This window comes from Lontra canadensis, unplaced genomic scaffold (assembly GCF_010015895.1).
Source record: "Lontra canadensis isolate GAN:19392208 unplaced genomic scaffold, GSC_riverotter_1.0 scaffold57, whole genome shotgun sequence".
In the NCBI taxonomy this organism is placed as follows: domain Eukaryota; kingdom Metazoa; phylum Chordata; class Mammalia; order Carnivora; family Mustelidae; genus Lontra; species Lontra canadensis.
In genome coordinates, this window is record NW_022631051.1 from 5,629,903 (window position 1) to 5,643,344 (window position 13,442).

Here is a 13,442-nt window from a genome sequence, read left to right on the forward strand (position 1 = left end):
AATTTGGTCTTGGCTGGGTGTTCTTGCTGATCTTCTAGGGGAGGGGCCTGTTGCCATGATTCTCAAATGTCTTTGCCCGAGTCAGAATCGCACCACCCTTGCCAGTGACTAGGTTAAGTAATCTGCTCAGGTTCACTCTCGAGAGCTTTTGTTCCCTGAATGCTTTCCGTACAGCTTTCAGGGATGAGAACAAAAATGGCGGCCCCATTTTGTTCTCTGGCCCCTAGTCTCTGGCCCTGGAGGAGCTGAGAGCTCCAGGCTCCACTCCTCAGTGCACCCTCAGAGAAAAGCAGTCAATCCCCCCTGCCTCCCTGGTCTCCGGCTGCACTCTTTGCACACCCAGCCTGTGACTAAGCATTTCTATCTCTAGCACACAGCCCCGTTTAGAGTTTCCAAACCCAGCAGATTCCTGTTGCATGTTCCCAGGCTACTCTTCCTGAGGGAGGAAGGGGAGTCTCCCCAGTTCTGCTGCTTTAAGAGCAATGGCCTGACTGTGCCACAGATCACAGTTTATGGCAACCCTGAGCTGAGAGCCCACTGCTAGGCTCCATCTTTGCAGCGGCTTCCCTGCTCTGATACCTGGGTTCACTGCCACACTCAGACACCCCAGGTCTTCCTGTGACCCTGAGGGTCCTGAGACCACACTGTCCCAGCAAGGGTCCAACCCCTGCTTAGCCACCAGAAGGACGTCCCTCAGTGGAGCAGACTTCTAAAAGTTCCAATTTTGTGATCCACTGCTCTGTCACTTGCCAGTAGCCGCCTGACGGAGGCTCCTTCCCCGCTGCCCGTGGTCTATCTTACCGTGTATCGCCTCGGATTCACTTCTCCACATGTCTTATGTTCCAGGAAGTGGTTGCTTTTCTGTTAATAGAGTTGCTGCTGTTCTTTTCTTCAATCTCCTTTTGAGTTTGTAAGTGTTCCAAACCATTTGATGGCTATCTAGCTGAATTCCTTGGACCAGAAGAAATTAAGGTCTCTTATTCCTCTGCCATCTTGGACTCTCCCCTGTTTGCTTGTTTTTTTTTTTGTTGTTTTTTTTTTTTTTCCCCTGGAACTTTTTATAAGGAATCTCTAGGTTGAACTTTTAATAGCCTCTTGAGGCCAGAGCCAAACCAAATACTTGCCATCAGACTTTGCCTGAAATACCTATATACTTGGGTGAATTTCTCTCTTCTTAAGGTCTTCAAAATATCCTGAAGTTCCTGCACCTGCCAGGAAGAGACCTTCTTTCTTCACCAGGTAAGGCTGCTCAGAACTCTGTAAGCAAGTTATCAGGATGATATTTCCAAAGGGCTCTATTGGCTCCATAAAGTCAATCTGAGTTTCTTAAGGCTGTCTGGTCATGAGTCTGTGCCTGTCTTTCTCAAATATGACATGCTAGTTAAAGCTTTGGTAATGTAACCAGTGTTTCCAATGGTGTCCTGTTATAAGGAGAACAGAGTTTCATTGAACTTATGCAAATAATTATATTACTATGAAAGAAAGAATACCCACTGAGCATTTCTGAATTTCAAAGGGTTCAGGTAAGGAGAAAAGTTAAATGTTTCAATTTGTTCCCAAAGGAATATATTATCATAGTTTTGTAAGTTATAGATATCTTAAGAGAAAAAATGTCCTTAAATCTAGAAAAGCAAATATTAGAGAACAAACAATGTTCCAAACAAGAGTCATAAAAAAATGATAATCTTCCTCAGTTCATTCAGTCCCATGTTACTAATTCTTGTTATGCTTCAATGCAGCTTTCCCATTAGTTTTGGAAATTCTTATCCACTTTAATTTTATGAGCTTAAGGATATGAAAAACCTGTTTGTTAGAAGGCCCTTTTCATATATCTCCTTGAAGACAAAACTCATTCTGGAAGAGCATCAGAATGATAACTATAAATGATAAAATACTAAAAATTGGACATGGTTAAAGATCTGATGAAAGTTTGTGATAATGCAGTTAACAAGGAAATCCACTTATTTCTGTGACACATAGCATTTTAATAATTAGAATGTCAAATGATGACCTTATACCAGAAGATATTTAAAACTAGAAATTTCATGTAGGTTCTAGAACAATTATAGCATTTATCCAAACAACGTAACCTCAAATTTATCATCATTTGTTTGGCAATGCTTCCCAAGTAACTTAACATACCAAATAAACAAGCCTGGTTAGTTGAAAAGACTTCATTTAGAATTCAAATCTTGGAAAGTTCAAATCTTGGAAAGCACATGCCTATATAGGATCACAGATCGGTATTTAAAAACTCAATATTTAATTAACTGTGCTGGCAGTAAGAGATTCTACAGAAGGTTTTACAGTTGTTCACAAAACTTAGCTCCTTCAATATTGAGAAATTTTAACTTTCTTAAGTAATCAAAGACCTGATAAAGACAAAATATAGGATCTTTGGTTTTCTGGGTAGATAAGAAAAAACTTTGTTTATAATTTTTTTTTTTTTACAATTTCTTATCAAGAGCAGACCAATAATCCCCACCCCAAAAAAGCTGTCTTTTCAACAGAAAAGCAGAATTTCAATCTTACACCTGTATACTTTTAAAATCCACCTCTTTCAGTTTTACTCCTGACCACATATAAAATTCTTTCCAAAGATTTCCCTTCACAAACCTTATACGCAACTCTCTTTTTCAGATTTTTGTCCTAAGCCTTTTCTCTCTAAACAGCCAGTCTGGTTTTAGGGCCCAGTTACTTTATTTCCCCCCTCAACGAAATCTATTATCATTTCTTATACCCTCCTTACACATTTCCTACTGTGCTACATACAGAGTTTCTTTCCTTATCATTTCTATCAGTCTTAATTACAATGTAGCAGGATTTTAACTTAAGAAACTTTAGTCTCCAGTGAAAATTAAGGAGTAACTGATGTGGAAATGGTTCAGAACCAATAGCCAAGAAAAAATTCTTGAGACGTTTTTGGTGCAAACAGGTGTTTTTTATTATAGCACCAGGACAGGGCGTGTGGGCAGAAAGGGCTGCCCTGGGATTGTGAGGAGCAACTGATTATATACTTTGTAGATGGGGGAGGTAAGGACAAAAGGACAAGGACAAAAAGCTTAGAAAACTTACAGGATCCTGGAGGCCTAGCTGTTGTATGGTAAGGTTGCTTTTCCTTCTGGCAAGGTAGTAACATTGAACAGTTGGGAGTTTCTGGAGGAATGTCCTACTCTGCCAGTCTCAAATATTTGTCAGTGGGCTGCAGGTTAGAAGGAAGTCGAATTTTATCTACATTTCCTTTTGCCTTTGTTCTCTACATCATTCCCCCACTGAACAGTTCTGACCCTTAAATCTTTAAGGCTGTTGAGGGCAGAAGGTCTCAGCTTCTGTAACTTCTTCCTGCTGAATAGGGGTGTAGAGATGTCCCTACCTATGGGTGAACATTGGTCAGTTGGGGATAAATATCTATATATAGAGAGAGAAAGAGTTACCAAAGGCAGAGTCAGGCAATCCAAGGTGGGCAACATGTATTAATCTCCTTGAGTAAGAAGGACCATTGGTTGGCTTGAAGTTATGGCAATGAAGGAGTCTCAGCACCAGGCAGGGAGACATTGGAAAAGATAATAAAATAAGGTTATTATTATGAGAAAGAGAAGCCTGAATAAAAGACCTTTGATAGTTGACCAAAATCTTTATCCAGTCCAGGAGCTTAACCCATCACTAAAGAAAAGAGAGATCATCTAAAGTGCCAATTTGGGTATTTATTAGGGACCTCCTTATGCCAAATTACTTTCTAATACTACAGGTGGAGGAAAAATGGATCCCAAATGATCATACCAATGAAAAATAGATCATGTCCATCTTTATTTTAAATTGGGAAGATTGGCTGGAGTACTGATAGTTTAGGGAATGCACCCATGAATCCAGGCAAAACCTAAGGTACAACGACCTATCCATCCTGGAGGAAGCCAGGGCCATAGATTAGTCCCACATAACCAGTGGGTTCCGTTTGGAGCTAGCCATCTGATTCCAGGTCGCCTTCTCCAATCAGTAGCAAACCAGTCAGTAGCCTGGAGTACAATGTTTTGAGAACATACTTCTAATGATAGCCATCCTAAATGGCGTGTGCTATTTTCCCAGGTATCATATGTATGATTTCTTTGTTCCCAGCATAAAATTGCCTTTTGAATGAGCTGTGCAGTGGTGGCTGTGAGCCATAAATATGCATCCCAAATCTGATACATGCCATCCTCAGTATAGCGAGAAGTAGGGGTTTGTAATTTAGGCACTCGTTGGTGGGCATCAATTTGTGGGTTTGTAAATTCAGTTAATATTTTAATAGTTTGAGGATATGAAAAGGTCTGGTTATGTCCTGGTAAATGGCATGTCCTATTGACCATTGGCCAGGAAAAAACATTCTGATTAGTGATAGATTGGTCACGAAACAGGATATCATTATGTATTATTTCTGAAATGTAATTATACAGAGAGTGCCAATCAGTGCCTTGTATAGGGGAAACCCACCAGGGTAACCTAGATGTACTTGACGGAACTCCACAAGTTGTTCGATTTTGTAGTTTAGCGTAATGTTGTGCCCATTGTGGAAAGGAATTACGAGCTAAGATAGATGAATAGAAAACAAAAAGAAAATATACAACCTTCATTGTCGTTTGAAGAGGAGTTTGAGATCTTCTACAGATTCACAGGAATTAGAATGCACATTAATTTGCTCATGGGTTTCCTGTGAAGGAGTTACAGGTTTTATTCTAGATATATGAGCCCATAAGAGTGCCCCTCTAATTTTACTGCAGTTAGGAGTACATAATATGACCCAATATGGACCTTTGCATTTTGGATTTAAGTATCCTGCTGTATTTGACTTCCAGTCGTTTAAATAAACCATGTCTCCAGCACTTACATGGGGTGGACATTTATAGTTATCCTATGTTGGAAGCACATGATCAGTATACTTGTTAAGTAACTCATGAATTACACCAGACTCGAGTGAATAATTTAATAAAGCACTACCGTCTTTATCTATTGATAGGTCTACAGTGAGAAAAGGCTTTTCATATACAATTGTTGGGGGAATAATACATCTCATTTTCCAGTTGTATGGAATGCCCAAAGGTCTCGTTATTATCCTCACAGAATAAGAAGCAAAAAGATTGTCTATACATGTGCTATTTCTCTGAAGTTTATCTCAAGTTGTCCAGCATCAGTTTTTAAGGTTTTAGGAAAAAGGGCAGTTTTAGTTTCTAATGACTTTAAGTCAAGAAAATGGAAGAAGATTGGAAACCTTAGAGAGCCATAGCCAGATATTTGAGGAAACCAGAACAACTCAGGATCTAGCCTAGTTAAAATTTAATTCTACAACAATATGTTTTTGAAACATAATTTCTCAGGGTGCCTGGGTGCCTTAGTCGGTTAAGCATCTGCCTATGGCTCAGGTCATGATCCCAGGGTCCTGGGATTGCGTCCCACATTGCGCTCCATGCTCAGTGGGGAGCTTGCTTCTCCCTCTCCCTTTGCCCTTCCTCGCTGCTCATGTTTTCTCTCTTTCAAATAAATAAAAATCTTAAAAAAAAAAGAAACATAATTTCTCTCTAATTACCTTCATTTCCAGAGATAGCCAAATCAAAACTAATTCAGTTGCAAAACAAGTCCAGTCTTAACAAACTAGGCCTAATTATTTACATAAGCTCAGCAAGAACAGTGATTGATCATACAGATCTTTTAAAATTTGCTTTGCTAGAACCTTTTTTTTTTAAATTAACATATAATGTGTTATTTGCCCCGGGGTAGCTTTGCTAGAACTTTTTTTAAGGAATCTCGATTGGACTTTTAGTGGCTTCTCTAGACCAGAAGCCAAGCCAAGTGTTTGCCATCACACATGCCTGCAATACCTGTAGATTTGGGCGAATTCCTCTTCTCAAGGTTCCCAAAATAGTTTGAGGTTCCTGCACCTGCCAGGAAGTGACATTCTTCACTCACCTGGTAAGGCTGCCAGGAACTCTATAAGCAAGCTACCAGAGTGATATTTCTAAGGGGCTTTATTGGTTTCATGTTTCATAAAGTCAACCTTAGTTCCTTTTTAAAAAAAAAAAAATTATTTATTTATTTGACAGACAGCAAGAGAGGGAACAAAAGCAGGGGGAGTGGGAGAGGTAGAAGCAGGCTTCCCGCAGAGCAGGGAGCCCAACATGGGGGCTCTATCCCAGGGTCCTGTGATCATGACCCAAGCTGAAGGCAGATGCTCAATGACTAAGCCACCCAGGTGCCCCTCAACCTTAGTTCCTTAAAGCTGCGTGGTCATATCTGAGTCTATGCATGTCTCTCAAATGTGACATTCCAGTCAAAGCCTTGGTAAAATACCCATATTTACAATGGTGTCCTGTTACAAGTAGAACAGAGTCTTATTGAACTTATGCCAATAACTATGATTGCTATGAAAGACCATACACTCAATGAGAGTTTCTGAATTTCACAGGGTTCAGGTAAAGAGAAAAGGTAGGGGTGCCTGGGTGGCTCAGTGGGTTAAAGCCTCTGCCTTCAGCTCGGGTCATGACCCCGGGGGTCCTGGGATCGAGCCCCACATCAAACTCTCTGCTCAGCGAGGAGCCTGCTGCCCCCGCCACACCCTCTGTGTACCTCTCTGCCTACTTGTGATCTCTGTCTGTCAAATAAATAAAATCTTTAAAAAAATTTAAAAAAGAGAAAAGGTAAAGTATTCAATTTGTTCACAAATGAATATTTTATCACATTTCTGTCAGTCATAAGATATCTTAAAATTCCCTTAATCTGGAAGAGCAAACATTAGAGAACCAGCCATGTTTCAAACAAGAGTCACAAAAACCATGGTCCTCTTCCTTAATTTATTTAGTCCTAGGTTACTAATTCTTTAGTTTGAATGCAACTTTTAGTTAGTTCTGGAAATTTTTACCAATTTTAGTTTTAAATCAAAAAACTTGTATTTGTCAAAAAGCCCTATTTATGAATCTCATTGAAGATGAAAGATGTTTTGGAAGAGAATAAATATAAAAGACAAAAGACTCAAAAATGGGCACGGTTAAAGATCTGATGAAAGGTTGCAATGTAGCTGGCAAGGAAATCTGGTCATTAACGTTAAGTAAAAACCCTATTGCCAAAACCTATTAAAATTTCAGGAATTTTGTATATATCTGTATGTATATATTTGAACAGTTATAGCATTTACCCAAGCAATACAACCTAAGTTTTACTACCATTTGTTTGACAGGTCTTCTAGAGTAACTTAACATACCAAATAAGCCTAACTGGTCAAAAATTGTATTTACATTTACAATTTAAAGCTGGAAAAATTTGCTTAAAAACCTCAGAAAATTATAAAGCACATGCCTAAATAGGATTTCAGATAATTACAAAATGTAATACTTAATTATTTATTTAACCAAGGTGGTAATAAGAGATTCCAAAGGCAAATATGTAGGGTTATGTAGTTGTTAGCAACATTTAACTCCTTAAACAGTGAGATTTAAGTAATCAAAGACCTGATAAAGACAAAACATAGAAACTTTGGTTTTCTGGACAGACAAAAAAGAATAAAAAAAAACTTTGTTCATATTTTCTTATTAAGGGCAGACCAACAATTTAAGAAAAAAAAATTTTTTTTTTAAGAAAAAAATTTTTTTAGCAGAGAGAAAACCAGAATTTCAATCTTATACTGGGGTTCTTTTAAAATCCATTCATTTCAGCCTAAATCCTGATCACATATAAAATTCCTGTCCAGGGGCGCCTGGGTGGCTCAGAGGGTTAAAGCCTCTGCCTTCGGCTCAAGTCATGATCCCCAGGTCCTGGGATGGAGCCCCGCATTGGGCTTTCCCCTTGGTGGGGAGCCTGCTTCCTCCTCTCTCTCTCTGCCTGCCTCTCTGCCTACTTGTGATCTCTCTCTATCGAATAAATAAATAAAATCTAAAAAAAAAAAAAAATTCCTGTCCAAAGGTTTCCCTTCATAAACCTACAACTTTTTCATTCAGAGTTGTTTCCTTTATTTCCATCAGTCTTAATTACATGTAGCAGAATTTTAACTCTTAGAAACCCTAGTTTCTAGTGAAAACTAAGTAGTAACCGATTGTGAACTATTACACCAGACTTCTTAGATGGCAAACTTATGAATCTATAAGCAAAAAGCATGTTTCCCAACAGACCCAAATATTCTTAGTTTCTGCAATAAGAAACCGAAAGTGCAAACCTATGTTCAATAATCAATGCTTCAGCACTTTATCCTATTTGGGAACGACCTAGATGTCCAACAAATTGAATATCAATTGATCATCTGAGCAAAACTTTGAAGTTTCAGGTTACCAAAGACTTTGAAAGCTGTCTCAACAATTACCCATGAAAACTTTGAGACATATAAAATCCAGCATCGTTTTAAGTCATCTTTTTGCTAACAGAGTGCAAAAGAGATAACACGAGATACTTTGACCTTCAGGAATCCCTGGTGGAACAGAAATTTCAAATTTAAGGCTGATAACTCTAAAGACATGTCTATTTTAATTAAACCAACAAACTTCAATTAGTTTAAATACTGAATTATGGTCCACCCGAATTCACTGTGAAAGTCAGTCCGTGTGTTTCCCCATTGTCAATTTTTGCCTGGGATACTGCTGGGGAAATCTCAAGTGTGTGGTGTAAGCCCAGTGGGGCACTCTGAACTCCTTGACAGTGAGGAGGAGGAGAGGAAGAGCGGTCTGTGATGCTGGAGGCACCCAGATGGTAAAGGAGCCAGTTCTGTAGGCTGCTCCCAAGGTGGAGCAGAACCAGGAGGAAGGGGAGGGGAAGGCAGAAAAGGCAAGATGCCTCCAGGAAGGCTGGAGGTGGATAAAAGCCAAGAGAGCAGAGAAAGGGGTCCTCACAGTCCTAGAGCTCATCAGGTTGGACAGATGAAAAAACAGGCAGTCCATGTCAGGCTGGAGAAGACTGGGAACGTCCCCCCAAATAAAAGGAGTTTCAGCAGCTGCTCAGGAATATCCCTCAAGATACCCGTCCTGAGGTAGACTAACCAGAGACGGTTCATTCCACTGATAACCGTTATCCTGGGAAATGAATGAGGGAGAAGCCCCCACATCGTGGGTCTACTAGAAGGAATGGTGAGAGAGAGAGAGGCAGTGTCCCCGTCACTGGGGACGGCCTATGTTTCCTCCGGGGACCTGGATTTATTTGGAGGAGGCCTATTTAGATAATTATCACCCAGTATGTCAAGAGGGAGATTAGCAGCCTGGTCCATTTGCCCAGTTTCCTGCAGAAGAGATCTAACCTATACAGGAGATCAGTCCTTTCTCAAATATTAAAATCTGAATTGTTTCCAGTGAGTTAAAAGGCATTCCAAGGGAGAGTCCTTGGGAACTGAAGTAGAGAGACAGTGTGTTACCAAAAATCCTCCCTAGACTCCCAGGTGGCATCGCACACAGCATATGTCAGAAGTTCCAGGCATCAAAAGGGACCAGAGGAGTCCCTCAGACGAAATCACTGTTGACCACTGTCCCACTGTAAAGGCCCTGCAGGAGGGATGCCAGCGGTCCCCACCACCACCCTTCCCCATTGCATCCTAAGCTACAAATGGGTGCTGGTGAATGTACTGAGATATTGTGTCACATCTTGCCTTGCCTTGCTGGGAAGGCTGTGCCCTGAAGTCCATGAAGAACGCTCCGTTTTTAACCTACTAAAGCCATCAGCTAAGTTTCACAAGGGAAAACTACCCAATTTTGTAATTTAAGCAGTCAGTAGGGGACATTGATGGAAAACAGGAAAGACAGAAATCCATAATGGTTTAAGCAACATTCCAACATATGCAGTTCTTATAGCCAACTTCTCTAGGAAGTGATCCCTGGTAGGTCCCCCAATAATGGGTCCATGACCAAAGGAACTTGAGACTGATACAAAGTGAAGGTCAAGCAAAGCTTTATTTCGCGCCAAACATCGAGAATCAAACTGACCGGCCAGGGCTGTCTCTTACAAAGAGGCGACCCTTCCCTGCCTTACAGACTAGCTTTTAAGGGCAAAGGCCATGTGGTTGGGCCTGGCCACACACAGGTGGCCAATGAGATTGTAACACACAGAGAAAGCTGCACAGTCATACTAGGTCACACATAAGTGACCAACTGAATTACAATTTACCCTATAGTAGATATTTGAACTAGCCTAACACCTTGGTCAGAATTGGTGCCCGAAAGGCACCCAAAGGGCAAGGCCCATACTCCTTGGTAGCTAGGGAGACAGTATGCGCCCCCACTGATTGGATACCTCCACCTGGCCCGACCCACACTTGTATTTGGGCTTTGTTATCTGGGACTGATTTCCAGGACTTGTTTTTAAGTAAGCTCCCTGAGGGGACGGAGGGGGGCCTCAGGTTCAGTTTAAGTTTTACTGCATAAACAACAAAATCACTGTTTAACCGGATGGAATCGATGGAACCGATGGAATCGCTTTGGCTAAATAGGCCCTTACAATCCCCAGTTGGATTTTAATTCATTCGGGTACTGGTTTTGGCTGGGCCAGAAGTGGCTAGACTAGAAGTGTGGAGGGGATCACATTAGACCAACGTGGAGGAAACCTCACACAGGTGTCCTAGGACCAGCAGTCGTCCCAGTGACTTAGGTGGCTGTTCCATGCCCCAAACAGACAACTTTGCATAAGGATAGGAAAAAAGAGAGGGCATTAAGTCTCTGGGTTTATTACCATTCCAGCCATGGTACTAACTTCCAGCCAAAAGACCTCTGTTCCTCCCCATAGAGTAGCCACGGGCTAGTGGATTGCAGTCTGAACAATTGACATGAAAGTGTTTCAGTGAGACCATACTCCTGGAAAAGCCCCTGGAATGAAAATAAAGGAAGAGAAGAGGAATTACTTACCAAATTTGCACCAAGGCTTCGAAGTCCAGATGAGAACTCTCAGGCCTCAAGCTGTGATGCCAAAATGATGAGGTTCAGAGCCAACAGCCAAGAAAGAATTCCTGAGACGTTTTTGGTGCAAACAGGTGTTTTTGGTTATAGCTCCGGGACAGGACCTGTGGGTAGAAAGGGCTGCCCTGGGATTTTGAGGAGCAACTGATTATATACTTTGGAGATGGGAAAAGTAAAGACAATGGGAAGATCCTGAAAGGTTTTTCACATGTTAAAGAAGACTTATAGGATCCTGAAGGCCTAGCTATTGTCAAGCAAAGCATTAACACAAGACAATTGGGAGTTCCTGGAAGACTGTCATACTCCGTTGTCTCCAGTATTTGTCAGTGGCCTGCAAGTTAAGAAGGAAGTTAAGAAGGAAATCTAATTTTACATTTCCTTTTGCCTTTGTTCTTTACATCAGTAGACAATTGTGAACTGGGATGCCTGGGTGGCTCAGTCGTTAAGCGTCTGACTTTGGCTCAGGACCTGATCCCAGGGTCCTGGGATGGAGCCCTGCTTGGTGGGAAGCCTGCTTTTCTCTCTCCCACTACCCCCTGCTTGTGTTCCCTATCTCATTGTCTCTCTCTGTCAAATGACTAAAATTTTTAAGAAAAAAAAATTTGTGAACTGTCTGTTACACCAGAATTGTTTCGATTGGTAAATTTATGAATACATTTCATAATTTCTAAAAACATATCATTTCCCATAGTACAGTCTTTCAGTGAAGCATAAAGCATGTTTACCAACAGACTCGAGTACCACCTCAGTTTCTCCACAATAAGAAGCCAAAAGCGCAAACCTGTATCACAAATCTTTCTCTTATTTGGAAGACTTAGATAGCTAATGAATTCAATCCAGTTTATCATTTGACTTGACAAAATTTCTAAGTTTCAAAAATTTTGAAAGTTGTTTAAAAGTTTTACCTATAAAACTTTTTATTTACTTAACCTGCTCATTCCTAACAATGACCCATAAAAACTCTTATAAGACAGATAAAATTAATCATCATTTGAAGCCACCTTTTGTTGACAAATTGCAACAAAGATAGCATGAACTTATTTGACCTTTAGTAAACCCAGGTAAAATGTAGCTCTGAAGACATGTCTATCTTAAACTAACAAACTAGAATTAGCTTTAATACAGAATATATTGCCTTTGCACCCACTAAAAGTCAATCAATGTGTTCCCCACCATCAATGTTACTTGAGGCACCTGTGGGACCATTTGAAGAGGTAGTTCAAGTCCAAGGGAACCCTTGGGCTCCTTCACATTGAGTTGGGAGATCCTTCAGTGTGGACCTCAAAAGGAGGTGGCCCAACAGCTTGGGGTGCTCTTCTCTCCTTGACAATGAGGAGAGGAGGAGCAGGAGCCAATGGCATCAGAGGCAGGAGGATGGTGCAGGACCAGGTTCTGTCAGCCCCAGCCAAGCTGGTGCAGAAACAGGAGGAGGAGGAGGTGGAAGCGAAGAGGTAAGGAGCCACCAGCAAGGCTAGAGGCAGATAAAAGCCCAGACAGAAGAAAGAGGAACCCCTGCCCATCGTTCCTGTCAGTCAACACGAGTTTTCTTGGGAGACAGAAGTCTCCCCTGCACTGAGATTGCATTTAATCTGCTGAACCAGTGATTTTTATTTCCTTTTCAGGCCTTTTGCCAGGTAGATCGGAAAGAGAGAGTAGAAGAGAGGGGACGTGAATAAGCAACTCTCCAGCACAAGGAAGGAGAGTTGGGGGGAGACTCACGGATGAAGAGGTCATTCCAACTGCTATTACCTTATCCCTTCGTGGTCTCCCCAAGATGTTGCCAGGTTAACTGGGGAGACCCCGGGGACTGGGGCCTTGACCCAGCCAGACCCAAAAAGAGTGGCCAAAGGTTCTTGGTCTTGTCATGAGAAGGAATTTGAGGACAGACATGCAGCAAAGCACATGAGTAACAGAAGCGGGAAAGTTGATTAAAGCAAAAAGTACACCCTTAGAGATCTGAGAGCAGTCGGGCTAAAGAGAGAGCTGCCCATCCTGGGGAATGGGTTTCTATCTTTTATTGACAGTTGTTCACTAGGGGGTGGAATGTTTATTATCTGGGGCAGGAAGTAGGGTTTGGCACTTTTTTAAAAAATCCAAACTGACTCCATTATGTTAGGAGACAGCCCAAGAGGGAATCCTTTGGGACTGAGGAAGCTGATCCCATAGTTAAATCCAAGAAAATGAGGAAAATATATTAACCAAGAGTCCATTACCAGAATCCTCCTTGGCTTCTGAATGGCGTCCCATCAGGAATATTGCTGAAGTTTCTTGGGGTTCAGAGCGACAAGAGGCATCCTTCTTCCTGAGTGCTCTGACACCCTTGTACTACTTGACATGGGGTGTTGACCTCCCTTTGCTTCCCCCACTCGGCTACAGTAAGTGCCAGTAGATGGACTGAAATGCCACCAAGATGGAGACTGCCTCTTGGGATTTTGAGGGAGTCAATATATTTGGTGACTGAGTATAATATCCTTTGTAAGCCTCTAGATGTAGTACTAATGGATGAGGTGGCGGTCCTGGCCTTCTTTGAGAAGGGGCAGCTTATTATACTGTACT